Source organism: Mustela nigripes, chromosome 6 (genome assembly GCF_022355385.1).
Source record: "Mustela nigripes isolate SB6536 chromosome 6, MUSNIG.SB6536, whole genome shotgun sequence".
In the NCBI taxonomy this organism is placed as follows: Eukaryota; Metazoa; Chordata; class Mammalia; order Carnivora; family Mustelidae; genus Mustela; species Mustela nigripes.
The window spans coordinates 37,855,205-37,867,658 of record NC_081562.1 but is presented as its reverse complement, the minus strand read 5'-3'; the positions used below and the strand labels follow the sequence as shown (position 1 = coordinate 37,867,658).

The window sequence follows — 12,454 nt, the reverse complement described above, 5'->3', positions numbered from 1 at the left end:
AGAACACGGAGGCTAGAAGCGGATCCATCATGCGTAAAAACTTTGTTATATGATAAATGGGGGATTTAGACCAAAGGGGGAAAGGACAGCTAAATAATGATGCTGAAACAAATCATTAAATGACAGAAAAGAATGTAGAGCCCGATCTCCTAGACTATGCTAAACATAACCAAATAAAAATTTACATGGAAAAATAAAACCATAAAACAACTAAAATGAAGCAGAGCTGAAACATTCATCTGGCAATGGAGAAAGAATACTTGGGTTAAAATGCCAAGGGGGGGAAAAATCACAAAATCAGATTTACAAATTGTAAGTTTCTATATCTCATATACAATTAAAGGGCCAAATAACAAATAAGAAAAAATATTCTCAGTATATGACAATTTGTTCATATTCTTACCATGAAGGACTCTGAAGAGTCTATAAAGTCCTAAGCAAGATGGGCTCATGAACTCAGGGACAAATAATTAAAATAAAACAAAACAAAACAAAAAAAACACCCTATGAAAGGATGTTAAAGCTCCCTTGCAATGAAATAAGTACAGATGAAAAAAAAATACTTCATTTATAACTCTAATTTTAAAATGGTGAATATGTATTTTTTAAAATCGGGTGTATTTGCAAGGACCGAGGGAAATGGGACTGTCATACAAGGCTAGTAACTTAACACAAACTGACAGGATTTTTCCAGAGGGCATTATTGTTATGCATCAAATAAGCCCTTTATAAAGAATAGTTTATTTCAGAAAAACTTACTAAGGATATAATCAGATATGCACACATACCTATAAGGTAGGGATGATGAAGCAGAAAGCAAAAAATAAATCACTTCTTGGCTTTTGAGTTCCAAGTCTTGTAGACATCATGGTATAGATAATAGTTGGGAAACTATGTTTTTACTACTTGTACTACAAGTAGGTACAAAGAGGTTTCTATTCCCAAACCTTCTAAAGAGTCTCCAGGTTGGGATTAGGGAGAGGCAAAACAGAAGAAAGCTGTCATCAGACATTGCAGGGCCGCAAGAAAAGGAGATAATCTTCCCTGTGAGCTGATCCTCAGGGCAGATAACCTAACCACATTTATAGATCAAAGTGCATAGGTCTTTTTGACTTGCTTCCTAGATAAAGCTCCCAGAAAAAAAAAAAAAAAAAAAAAAGTCTGCATGAGGAGATAGGCTGAGAGAGTGTCAGAACACCCAAGAGTGGACTGAAGAGACTAGGAAGGCCACCCCAGGTTGATTGAGATCACATTTTATAACCCAAGCAGAAAGGGGTCTAAAAATGGTATTATATTGAGCTACAAAAAAATAAAGTGAGTTGCATTTCAAGCACACTTCAGTTATATGTGTGGAGACTCATGATTGCCACATTATACAGATTTGGAGACAAGAGACCATGTTCCAATTTTATCACTTGCTTCATCAAGGTAGATGTGGACTGAGAAAAAGAAAGTGCTTTGAATTTAGCAATGAGGCAGCCATCATGGCGTGTAAGAATGCTGCTTCATCACATGTACGAAGCAGATACTAAGGATTTAAGAAACGACCATGATGAGCCCTGGAGATAATTTACAGAACCAGCCTTTCCCCAAGTCTGGAGAGCAAGGGTTTATAAACAGTGGTTGAGCAGAGTGAGTTTTTGCCTGTGGTTAAAGCCTAGGAAAATAGGCTTGTTCATTGATCAATTCATTCTCTTAATTATTCATTCAATCATGGACTTGGTCCCTCAACAGATGCTTATTTAGCATTTATTCTAGGAGTTCTATACTACTCGGTTCTTGGGAAGAACATTAAAGGATAGAGGAAAACTCTGACCACTTTGTACACTATCATCCCTGTTTTCAGTGTGCTCAAAATTTCTAATTTGCCTCAAGATGAATGGTTATGATGTGAAAAATCTTCAAAAGGAAATCTGGGCGATTTGATTGTTGACGCTCTTCTCTAATTTCTTTTTTAATATTAAAATGTATGTGTTCATGTATTTCAATAACATTGAAATTGGTTCAGTTTCATTGGTTCACCCATTTTCTAGGCCAGATGATTACTCTCCAAACTCCCTTTTTGGCTTTTGTTCTGTTTGCTTTCATTTAATAGGGTTGGAAATTCTAGGCCAGACCTTTAGAGGCCCATTATCCCCGTGTAGGCACTATGCCTGCAATTTAGAGTTGCCCCGGGAGGGCTGTGGGGCTGATACATGGGGCTATCAAGCTCTCACCACAGGGACAGAGAACTGAGAGAACTATGGCTGGTATGCCATACTCAGTCCCACAGAACCCTCAAAGTTACCCTCTCCCAGCCCAACTTCTGTTCTCCCCCATACAGTTAGCGATTTATTAAAAACCAGACTCCACAGTCTTTGAATTTGGAATGTTTGCCCTGATGCTCTCTCTCTCTGACTCAGGCTCTCCTTCAGCTCACCAGCGATACCAGTTCTCCTGGTCTGACTCCACCTTCCACCTTGCTTTCTTCACCAGGGCACAGAACCTTCTGATGGGATCTGGGCAGAGGGTCGTACTTCTGCTTCCAAAAATGCTTGGTTCAAAGAGTCTGAAGTTTATAATTGAAGGGTACCAGAGAAACTAAGAGGTAACTCAGCGATTCGAAGAAATAGAAGTATGTTTGTAAAATGTACTATTTCAAACCCTCTTCAACCTTATTTTTTAATTATTTTCGGAAAAATGTCTCAACTCTTGTCTTAATGACTGATCTGGATGGCTTCTTCCACTGGCCTTTGCCTACTTTGCAGATGCTTTTCAGTGCAGATGCTTGCCTCTTTAACCTATAATTTATCTCTTGAGTGCTTTTAGTCCCTTAGCTCAACTTATTAGAAGAATAAGGCTGTTTTCTCTTCTTTGCTTTCTTTCTTTCTTTTTTTTTCTTTCTTTCCTTCCTTCCTCCTTCCCTCTCTTTTCTTCCTTTCTTCCTCTCTCTCTCCTTCCTTGCTTCCTTCCTTCCTTTCTTTCTCTCTCTTTTTTTATTTTTCTAAAGCTAGGAATGAAAAAGCAGATCACCTTCCCATGGAGGTCTCATCCATGCATAAAAAGCCACCAAACTATCTGCTCAGTGAGGGTATATGTGTTGATGTGCAAACACTTGTTAATAGGTATTCCTTGAGCTCTGAAAGTACTTTTGGCTTCTCCTATTTCTCACTTTTAATGAAAGTGTGCCTTATTTTGAGCTAAGTATATAAAACACGCTTTTTGAAATGTAATCGTTCATTTGTTGACAATTGAACGGTTTCTGTCAAAGCTTTATGTATAAAAGCCATCCTGACCCAGAATTGTCCTTTGTGACACCTCGCTCTTGGAGCGGTCACTGAGACCCTGGGGCATCTGCTTGTCACAGATGGGGAGAGTGTGGCACTTCTGTACTTTGAAGAAACCTCGAGGGGCTTCCTGTTTTAAAGCAAAACCCCCTCTTGCAGTTAAAATTGGAAATTCTATATGATTGGATTTCATTCTCTTGCTTTAAGAGTTTTGGTGTACCTACTGCAATTTTAGGAACTCATAAGCAAGGATTCATTTAGTAAAGACATCTGGTGAAAGATGTTATTTAGAAGGCGAGGGGTGGTAGAGAATGCATGGGGGAATAGTAGGTACCTAAGAAACATTTAGACTAAGGCGAATATGGTCCTGAAAAAGAAAAGGCCCTACAGAGAAATATTATCTGCCCCACAGTTACACATACTTTGGCCATAATCATTTACCGGAATGAATTAAAAGGCACTAGGAAGAACGGACATTTCTATCCTGAAAATACATATTTCTCCTGCTAAATCTTTTAAAAATATACATAGAAATCAGTATGAGAGAATTTTAATCATTTGTTATCACTTCCAAATGCACAAATACAAGCTAATAAAACATTAAATTGATATAAAACCATAATCCTATAATATTACTATATAAGAGAAGATATTTCATTCAGGAAGCCGGGGGGGGGGGGAATAGCTCAGTAAAAGCCAGTTGCATACTGGTTTCATCAGTAATCTCATGCAGCAGTAAACTCAAGGAAGCTTTGAAGTTAGTTAATTTGATGAAAGTTTAATAAATCAGTGGCTGGTAAATGAACCAACTTAACAACATGGCTGGCTTCTGCTCTTTCAATAGCTTTGCTATTTCCACAGGTTGGGAGATAGCAAAATGGTTGCTAGTTCATGGTATGCTCAATTTCCTGGTTGATTAAGAATTCTGTCTAATAAAAGAGAACTTTGGATCACACTGCAGCCACTAATTTGCTCATGACTTGTGTTTCTTCCCTGTTGCACTAGGGAACCTCGTTGTTAAATTTTGACCCTGGCTGGCCCTCAGATAGAAGAGATGCCCGTCCTGGGGAAGAAGCTTGTTATCTGTGCATAATTAGCTGTCAGATGGTCCATGCCCAGGTCTTTATGTAGGTCTCACTCTGTGGGGACTACTTGAACATAATCCTGACAGAGTTTGCTGTTACAAAAGTTGCTTAAATACTTTTCCAGATAACCAAGTATTCACTCTACCTCTCTGTTACTCTAGGCATATCTGGAGACAGGGTAATATATGGGCTCCTACCATGACATCAGTCATTCCTTTGCATTAAGGGCTAAATGATCCAGGGAGTAAAATATATGAAGAGCACTGGGTCATAGGAATCAGGTAGCTCAGAAACTCAGAACATTACAGCTGTAAAGACCCTTAGAAACAATCTTCGTAATCTCCTTGTATCTAATCTTTGGTCTTGTTAACATCCATCACCAATTACAGTTACAAAATGCTTTTCTTTTTTTTTTTTTTTTTTTTAAGATTTTATTTATTTATTTGTCAGAGATAGAGCACGAGCGAAAGCGAGCACAGGCAGACAGAGTGGAAGGCAGAGTCAGAGGGAGAAGCAGGCTCCCCGTGGAGCAAGGAGCCCGATGTGGGACTCGATCCCAGGACGCTGGGATCATGACCTGAGCCGAAGGCAGCTGCTTAACCAACTGAGCCACCCAGGCGTCCCACAAAATGCTTTTCTTGTGACGAGAACTCTTAAGATCTACTTTGTTAACACTTTCAATTTTTATTAATACAGAATTATTAACTACAATACAGACGCAATACAGAATTATTAACTACAGTTGCCATGGTGTACACTATACCCTTCTGACTTACCTATATCTGGAAATCTGTGCCTTTTGTACAGAGATCGGTTTTTTGGGGTGATGTGAAAGAATAGGAAATAATGACAAGGGTGAGATTGGTCAATTCCTAGCTCTAAAGTGCATGAATTGTTTAGTGAAGGAGCAGCATGAGGGCTAGTGAGGGGCTCCCTGTGGGTTATGGTTCTCACGTTGGAAATGTTCCAGTATAGTCAAAGACAGACCTACTCCTTTTCCACAAAGTTTCCAGTGACTGATCATTTTGTTCTTAGGATAGTTTTTCTTTTAGTCCATTAAGTCATTTTATTATTCTAAGAGTACATATGTCTATATATAAAAATAAGTGTGTGTGTGTGTGTGTACTCTGACATTTATTGAGCACTTACTGAGTGCAAAGCACTGCTAGCTACTTTCTGTGCATTATATCTAATCCTCATAACTCTATAAAAATGGGAATGAAATGCTTAAGAAATTTATCCTAGGCCTCTAGGTAGTATGTGGATCAGATTAAAATGAACTGAGATCTGTTTCCAGAGAATTAGACTCTTACTTACCAAATTCATAGCATTAAACAAGATATTAAAGAGAAAGTAAATATCATATGGGGCGGGGGCTATTCCCTATTTGTGGTTTTTTTAAAGAACAGTAGTTCTAAATCTGGATGTCCATAGGAATCAATTGAGGCATTTTTTAAAAATATTAGAGGCCTGTGTATCTCAAACTTACCATATCCTCAGCAACATGACTTAGGAATATGTGACTTTATAAAACTCATACAGCCAGCCAACCAGGCACAGACACATAGATCAGTGTATAATTAACCCAAATAGTAAATAGTCAATTTCTCTGCTATGTTATTCTGGGAAAGAGAGCTGAGTGGGTTAGAAAATCTTGTAATTTTGCCATGGCGTAGCTCTAGAATCATCATTTTTGGTCACTGAGAATACCGTACACATATTAATTGGGTATTTAATTAAGAATGGAATACCTCTGCACTAGCTGCAGGACATATTCAGAAAAAACTTTTATGACTTTTTGATCCATTCCTTCCTTCAAATATGTTAATTTCCTGTTCTAAATGTATTCTCTTTTGCTGAAGAAAAGTGACAAGTGTATAAAAAGTATCACATTTATCCCTTGGAAAAAATATGCTAATATTCTCCCATAGTACTCTTTCCCTGCCTAAATGCTAATATCTATTTCAGTGCACTGTAATTTATCAGTTTACAATCATTCTGCTGTCACCAGACTGTCCAAGGGCAAGATGAGTCTTACTTATCTCTATGCCCAGCATCTATTGTGTGTTCAATTAAGAGTCAATGAAAAAAACCATCTTTCTCCCTTCTCCCCTCCCTCTCACCCTCCCCACTCATATACATATATACACACACACCACGTGTCTCATATATATGTATGACATGACACATGGCACATACATATAACGTGTGTGTGACATGAGTCATACATATACAAATGCTCACATATATACATATACCTATAGATACATGTATATATACATATATGTATGTATGCATGTATATAACACTTTTCCTATTAAGCTAAGGAGTCAGTACTGTTTTGGTTTGAATTTGAACTTCTTCCCTTATCAGCTCAGACAAGATGGTTAGTACCTCCAAGCTTCAAGGTCTTCATCTGTAAAACTGGTATAGATTATCCACTCCTAAGGACCATTATAGGCATTGAACGTAACGTACACAAAGCCCCTGGAAAAGTATGTGACATTTAAAAAAGGTCCAAGAAATGCTAGCTCTTTGCGATAATCTTACTGTAGGGCTTCAGGTGCTTAAGGACGATAGCAACAACGAACTCTAATTCTGGAGTAAGTAGACGTTTCCTTTATATTATCTAGGGGCCAAGCCTGTTAAATAAATGAACAGTGGGTGGAGTTTGCTGGAAGGGCGTTTACAACTATTTAGGTAAATCAACTGCTTCTAATCACTGTCAAGTAATTCAGAAGCACCATTTCCATACATGCAATCGACATGGTAGTTACAAATGATCATTATTTATTCATGAAAAACTATCCCTCTCAGTCCCTCCACTGTGTTCCACTTCGTTAAGGAGAAGAACAGTGGGCAAGAGATTTGCTTGATAGTAGCACACATTATATGAGCGAACTGGAGAGGGGGAAATCATCAACTGACCCAACACTACAAAAGAGTGGAGAGGTTGACAGGAGAAAAGCGTGTCTATTAATTACACGTATTTTCATCCTGTGGGAGTAGTTATAAATATAAAAATTTCTGAACCATGACAGCAGAGAATGCAGAGCATTGCCAGGTGGCCCAGGAGGCAAAATACCTGGAGAGGGCAAAAGCTTTAGAAGAAAAATCAGCACCAGAATACACCAGTCTAGCATTTGGGTGATCTCAGCCCACCTTTCAGATCTGGAGGCTAAGATGGAAAACAAATGCAGCTATGACACTTCAGTTGTAACGCTTTGTGGTAACTGCTCAACTCATGATGTTCTGGCTCCAAAGGAAGGGAAAAAATTCCTGATGCTTGTTCAGTTGAAGATTACACACACACACACACTACATAATACACACACATTCAATAAATATACATACACACACATGCACATACACACAGTAAATATGCACACATACACACACACACATCACCATCTTCAGTACAAATGTGAGCACTAGAGATCCGAAACAGAAGCCAGCTGCATGGGAGATCTTCCAACTGGTCTGTTCATTTCTGAGTGAGTTTCAGCAAAAGTCGAGGTTGCAGCGAACCCTTCCTAGTCATGATTGACCTGATTTGTGCTGCTAACATGCATGCTGTGTCCATCCACACTCTCCCAAGCCACAGACTCTGTGACACTAAAGCCCTGAGCTGCAGTGACTCTTGCCCACGTCTAGAAACAGTCGTGCAGTAAATGCTGATTTTCAACATCTGCTTCCGGGTGTGGTTTGCAAACCGGGAGGGGGGCGGTGTGGAGGTGTAATAACCACCCACATACCCCTCCCAAAACTGCCTTCTCCAAACTCCCCACTACTATACTCCACTGAAACACGCGAATATATCTCAGCCTCTCACATTTAGTGACTCTTCAGCAACTCACCAGACTGGCCTGTGTGACAGGGCTGAAAGCCCAGGGACTGGAGTCAAGAAGATTGAGGCATGTTAAGAGCAGACAAATCACTGATGAAGAGTATGAGCCTTTGAAAATGCCCTTCCTCTCTGAGCCTCAACTCCTAGATAGAGACAATCCCTGGTTTGAGCACTCATGTCCCAGGAATTGCCTCCGTCCCGGCAACCCACGACAACTGTCACTCATTAAGATGCAGGAAGATGTTACCAAAATATACATAGTAACGCCTGGTACATCCTCTTTCTTTGGTAAATCTTTGGTTTTTAAAAAATATCAGCCGTCCTTGTGGAGTATGAATTTTCAGTGGACACGAGGGGAAGCAGTTTTGTCAAAGGACAGGTCCGCTGCATACCAAAGGCAGCATGAGGAAGGAGAGATCTCACTTAAGAGAAATGTTGGAAAGAGTAGGTTTTCTGGCGCCTCGGTCATTATTGCTCACTTTGCAATTCTGCCCAAGACCCGAAAAGCAGACTGAGTGGGATCCGAGGCTCCTGCAGAATCCTAAGCCCGGAGGGGGCTGGCTTTGACTTGTCAAACTAGGTTAGAAGGAGTACTCCGATTCAGTGGAGGTCTTTTAAATGTTGATGAGGTCGTGTTGCAGTACCTTGACACTGGCTGAGATCCCTCAGGTCAAATTCCAACAGTCCCCACTGAATTTGAGGATGGCTGGGCTGTTGCTGTGATAGGGAGAAGGTCAATACTGGAAGGTTGTATGAAAGATGTTGCAGCTTATAAAAAAGGCTTCATCTCTAGGAGGCATAGGGGAATCCTATTTAACTAAGCACAGTGCACATCACCCTGTCTTCTCTCCCTGCAGTAACAACTGGGATTCTGTCAATCAGGATAGTGTGTTTGGTTTTGTTTGATTCCCTTCCCGCGTTTCGGCGTCTTAACTCTAGAGATCTCACAGAGACCACCGTATTCTAAGGGGTGTCAGAGAAAATAATAGGTTCCTGAAATTATTCAATCAAACCCCTCAAATGATACACGGTTAAATAATAATTTAACCAGTTTTAGAATCCTAGATGCCCAGGCAATTCATATAAAGCATTTGGGAGAAACATAAAAAACCTAGGCAGCTCTGAGTCCAGAGCTGTCAAATGTGGTGTTTTGATTTTTCTTTTTCTTTTTTTTTTTTTTTTTTGAAGTGTAAAAAGCAGCAGGGGGACATTTATGTTTCTGTGCATCATGAATAATAAACATTAATAATAGCTATAATATTTAATTTAATTGTGGAGACTTAACATTACAGATGCCTTCTTGCAGAAGCAGCGAACATTTAAAGGCTATTTTGGGTTTACTGTCCAATATCTCTCTGGCTCTGCATACAAATGTCTTTTCCAATTAAAAGTATACCCAGAGAATATTCTTGGATTTGTCACCAGTGACTTAACACTAAGATTTTTCAGGTAGGTCCACAAAATAAAACTTATTTCCAATGCTTTAACTGGCTCTAACCTCCAAAGATTCTTTTCACCCTTCCTCTCTGGATCTTGCTGTCACTGGCCATGCAGTGGCCATACTAGACACTCTGGGAACATTTCTTGCATGCTCTCCTCAACCAATTAACCACCAAACTGATTGATATTCATTCCCCACTTACCATCTCATCTCTCCTCCCTCTTATTTCTTATGATATCTTGCCTGGATTTTAAAATATCCTGTCTTCTCTCTTATCATCAAAACTGTTCTCCAGATTCTTGTCTGAGTCCCTTGGTCTTTCCATGCTGTTGCTTACTCCGGTGAGGAGCAGAATATACACAGCTCTGGTAGACACTGTCCTAGAGACCAGGAACAGGGCCACATCAATCGTTTCTCCCCAGTACCCAGCACAGGACACAGTACGCACCCAGAGTCTGCTTAACCTATCTGGGGAGAGCTGGCTTCAAAGCTTTGACCCAAAGATTAGCGGCTGTATGATTCAGGGCAAATTATATCATTTCCCTGAGCTTCAGTTCCTATGCCTGCAAAATGGTGTAACGCTTCCTTTAGCAGTGTCACTTAAGGATTAATGAACTACCCATGTAAAGTACCATGTAAAGTACCTGGCCCACGGAATGCACCCAAGAAAGGCAGGTTCCTCTACCTGATGAATATTTTCCCATAACTTTGTATAGCATGCAAACTACTTCCCTCATATAGGTGGGCCCAACCCTGCTTCCTTATATTCATTTCCAATATATGGTCAACTCATATTCTGTTTTTCCCATGTATTTTCATGCTTCTGTAATCTCTCAGTCTTATTCCCTCTGCCTAGAATGTCTTTCCTTCATTCTCCTATGGTAGTAAATCCCCACCCATCATTCAAAGTCCATTCCAGATAGCACTTCTCTATTAGGTCATTCATTTTCTTGGTCCAAACACCTTACAGTGACCTACAAGGACCTTCCCTCTGCACTCCCAGCTGACCTCTTCAACTTTACCTCCTAAGACTCTCCCCTTCATTCATACCCCAAAATCACAATGGAGTTCTTTTTTGAATTGTACATGCCTCGTTCATTTCTGCCAGAATTTAGAATGACTAGCGCCCTCTCATAAAGCGTTCAAGTAAAAAAATGCTCAACTTTTATTACTTAGGGAGATACAGAATAAATCCAGAATGGGACAAAAATTATCCATTTATTTTTAAAAATTGATAATGTATTGCCAAAGACTTGGAGAAATTTATGTTGTCATACAATGCAGAAGTATAAACTGGAGGTCAGTTTGGCAGTGTCCATTACAATAACAGTATACCCAGATCTCCCTAACCTTAGCCCATGTCAGTATCCATGCCAGAAAAACAGTCACTGGTAAACATGAAGATTTTCATTAAAGCCATGTTCACAATAACAAAAACAAACAAACAAACAAATAAACAAAAACAACCAAAAAACAGAAAGCCAGTTGGGTAACAAGCTAAATGTCCATCTCTGGGGGAATGCTTAGATTAACTGTGGTACTCACACACCACAGAATACTACAGAGCAGATTAAAAATGGAAGCATATGGGGCACCTGGGTGGCTCAGTTGGTTAAGCATCTGCCTTCGGCTCAGGTCATGATCTCAGGGTCCTAGGATCGAGTCCCATTCAGGCTCCTTACTCAGTGAGGAGCCTACTTCTCCCTCTCCCTCTTCTGGCTGCTCCCCCTACTTGTTCTCCTTCTCTCTCTGTCAAACAAATAAATAAAACCTTCTTTAAAAATATAAGCATATGCTGACAAGGGAAGATATCCAAGACATACTTCTTAAAAAAATATTTATTTAGTCATTAGAGAGAGAGAGAGTGTGAGAGTCAGCACTGGGGGAGGACAGGGAGGGGCAGAGGGAAAGGGAAAGAGAAACCCAAGCAGACTCCCTGCTGAGCACAGAGCCCAGTGTGGGGCTCCATCCCATGATCCCAAGATCACGACAGCAGACGAAACCAAGAGTTGGATGCTGAACAGACTGTGCCACCCAGATGCCCCCCAAGACATACTTCTGAGAAAGCAAGTCACAGAATAATAAGTACATATGAGAATATCAATGCATTTTTAAAACTTACTTATAAAAATAGCATTCATGGAGTGTTTACTATTAAATTTATCAAAATAGTTACCCTTCCTAACAACCGGGTGGGGTATGTAATGTTATCCTCTGAATTTTGTACAAGGAAACTGAGACTCCGTGAGTTTCCAAGGACACAACACCATTAATGTGTAAGGACTCTGCCTCCCCACTTGCCTTGTAATCACTGTTCTGTATTGCCTTATATGTTTAGGTTTAAACATAAATAAGTAATTTTAAAAAGTAATTAAATAAATAAATTAAATCATTAAAAATAAATAATTAAATAAATGTGCTTGAGCGCGAATAAAAATGTTTGCATAAGTACCTACTTTCATAGCGTTTCTTCTCAAAGGCAGGTGGAGGGAGGAAAGAACTAGAATGGAATGAAGAATGGTTAAAAAGGTTTGTTTGTTTGTTTTTAATTGACTGGGGCCTTTTCACACTGAATTATTTGCAAGTGTTATAAGGATGGATTCATATTTTTTGTATGATTTAATACACTAGCCCAATATCATCATAAAGAAAATGAGAGGGGAAAGTCATTCTAGAACAAACCGAAGGTGGGACAAAGGGTAATTTTGTTTAAAAAGGGCTTTGAGGCACAGCTTTGAAGGAATTTGAGCAAAAAAAAATTATAACTCTAATTGCCTGGGTGATTTAGGTGAAACGAAGGGATTTTAGCTGCATT

The 12,454-nt window shown here is 39.5% G+C and overlaps 1 protein-coding gene across 1 annotated transcript in view; it reads right to left on the bottom strand.

Annotated features, from left to right (window-relative positions):
- Positions 1-12,454, bottom strand: part of LIN7A (lin-7 homolog A, crumbs cell polarity complex component) — a 124,031-nt gene that overhangs the window by 12,410 nt on the left and 99,167 nt on the right. The window lies entirely within an intron of this gene.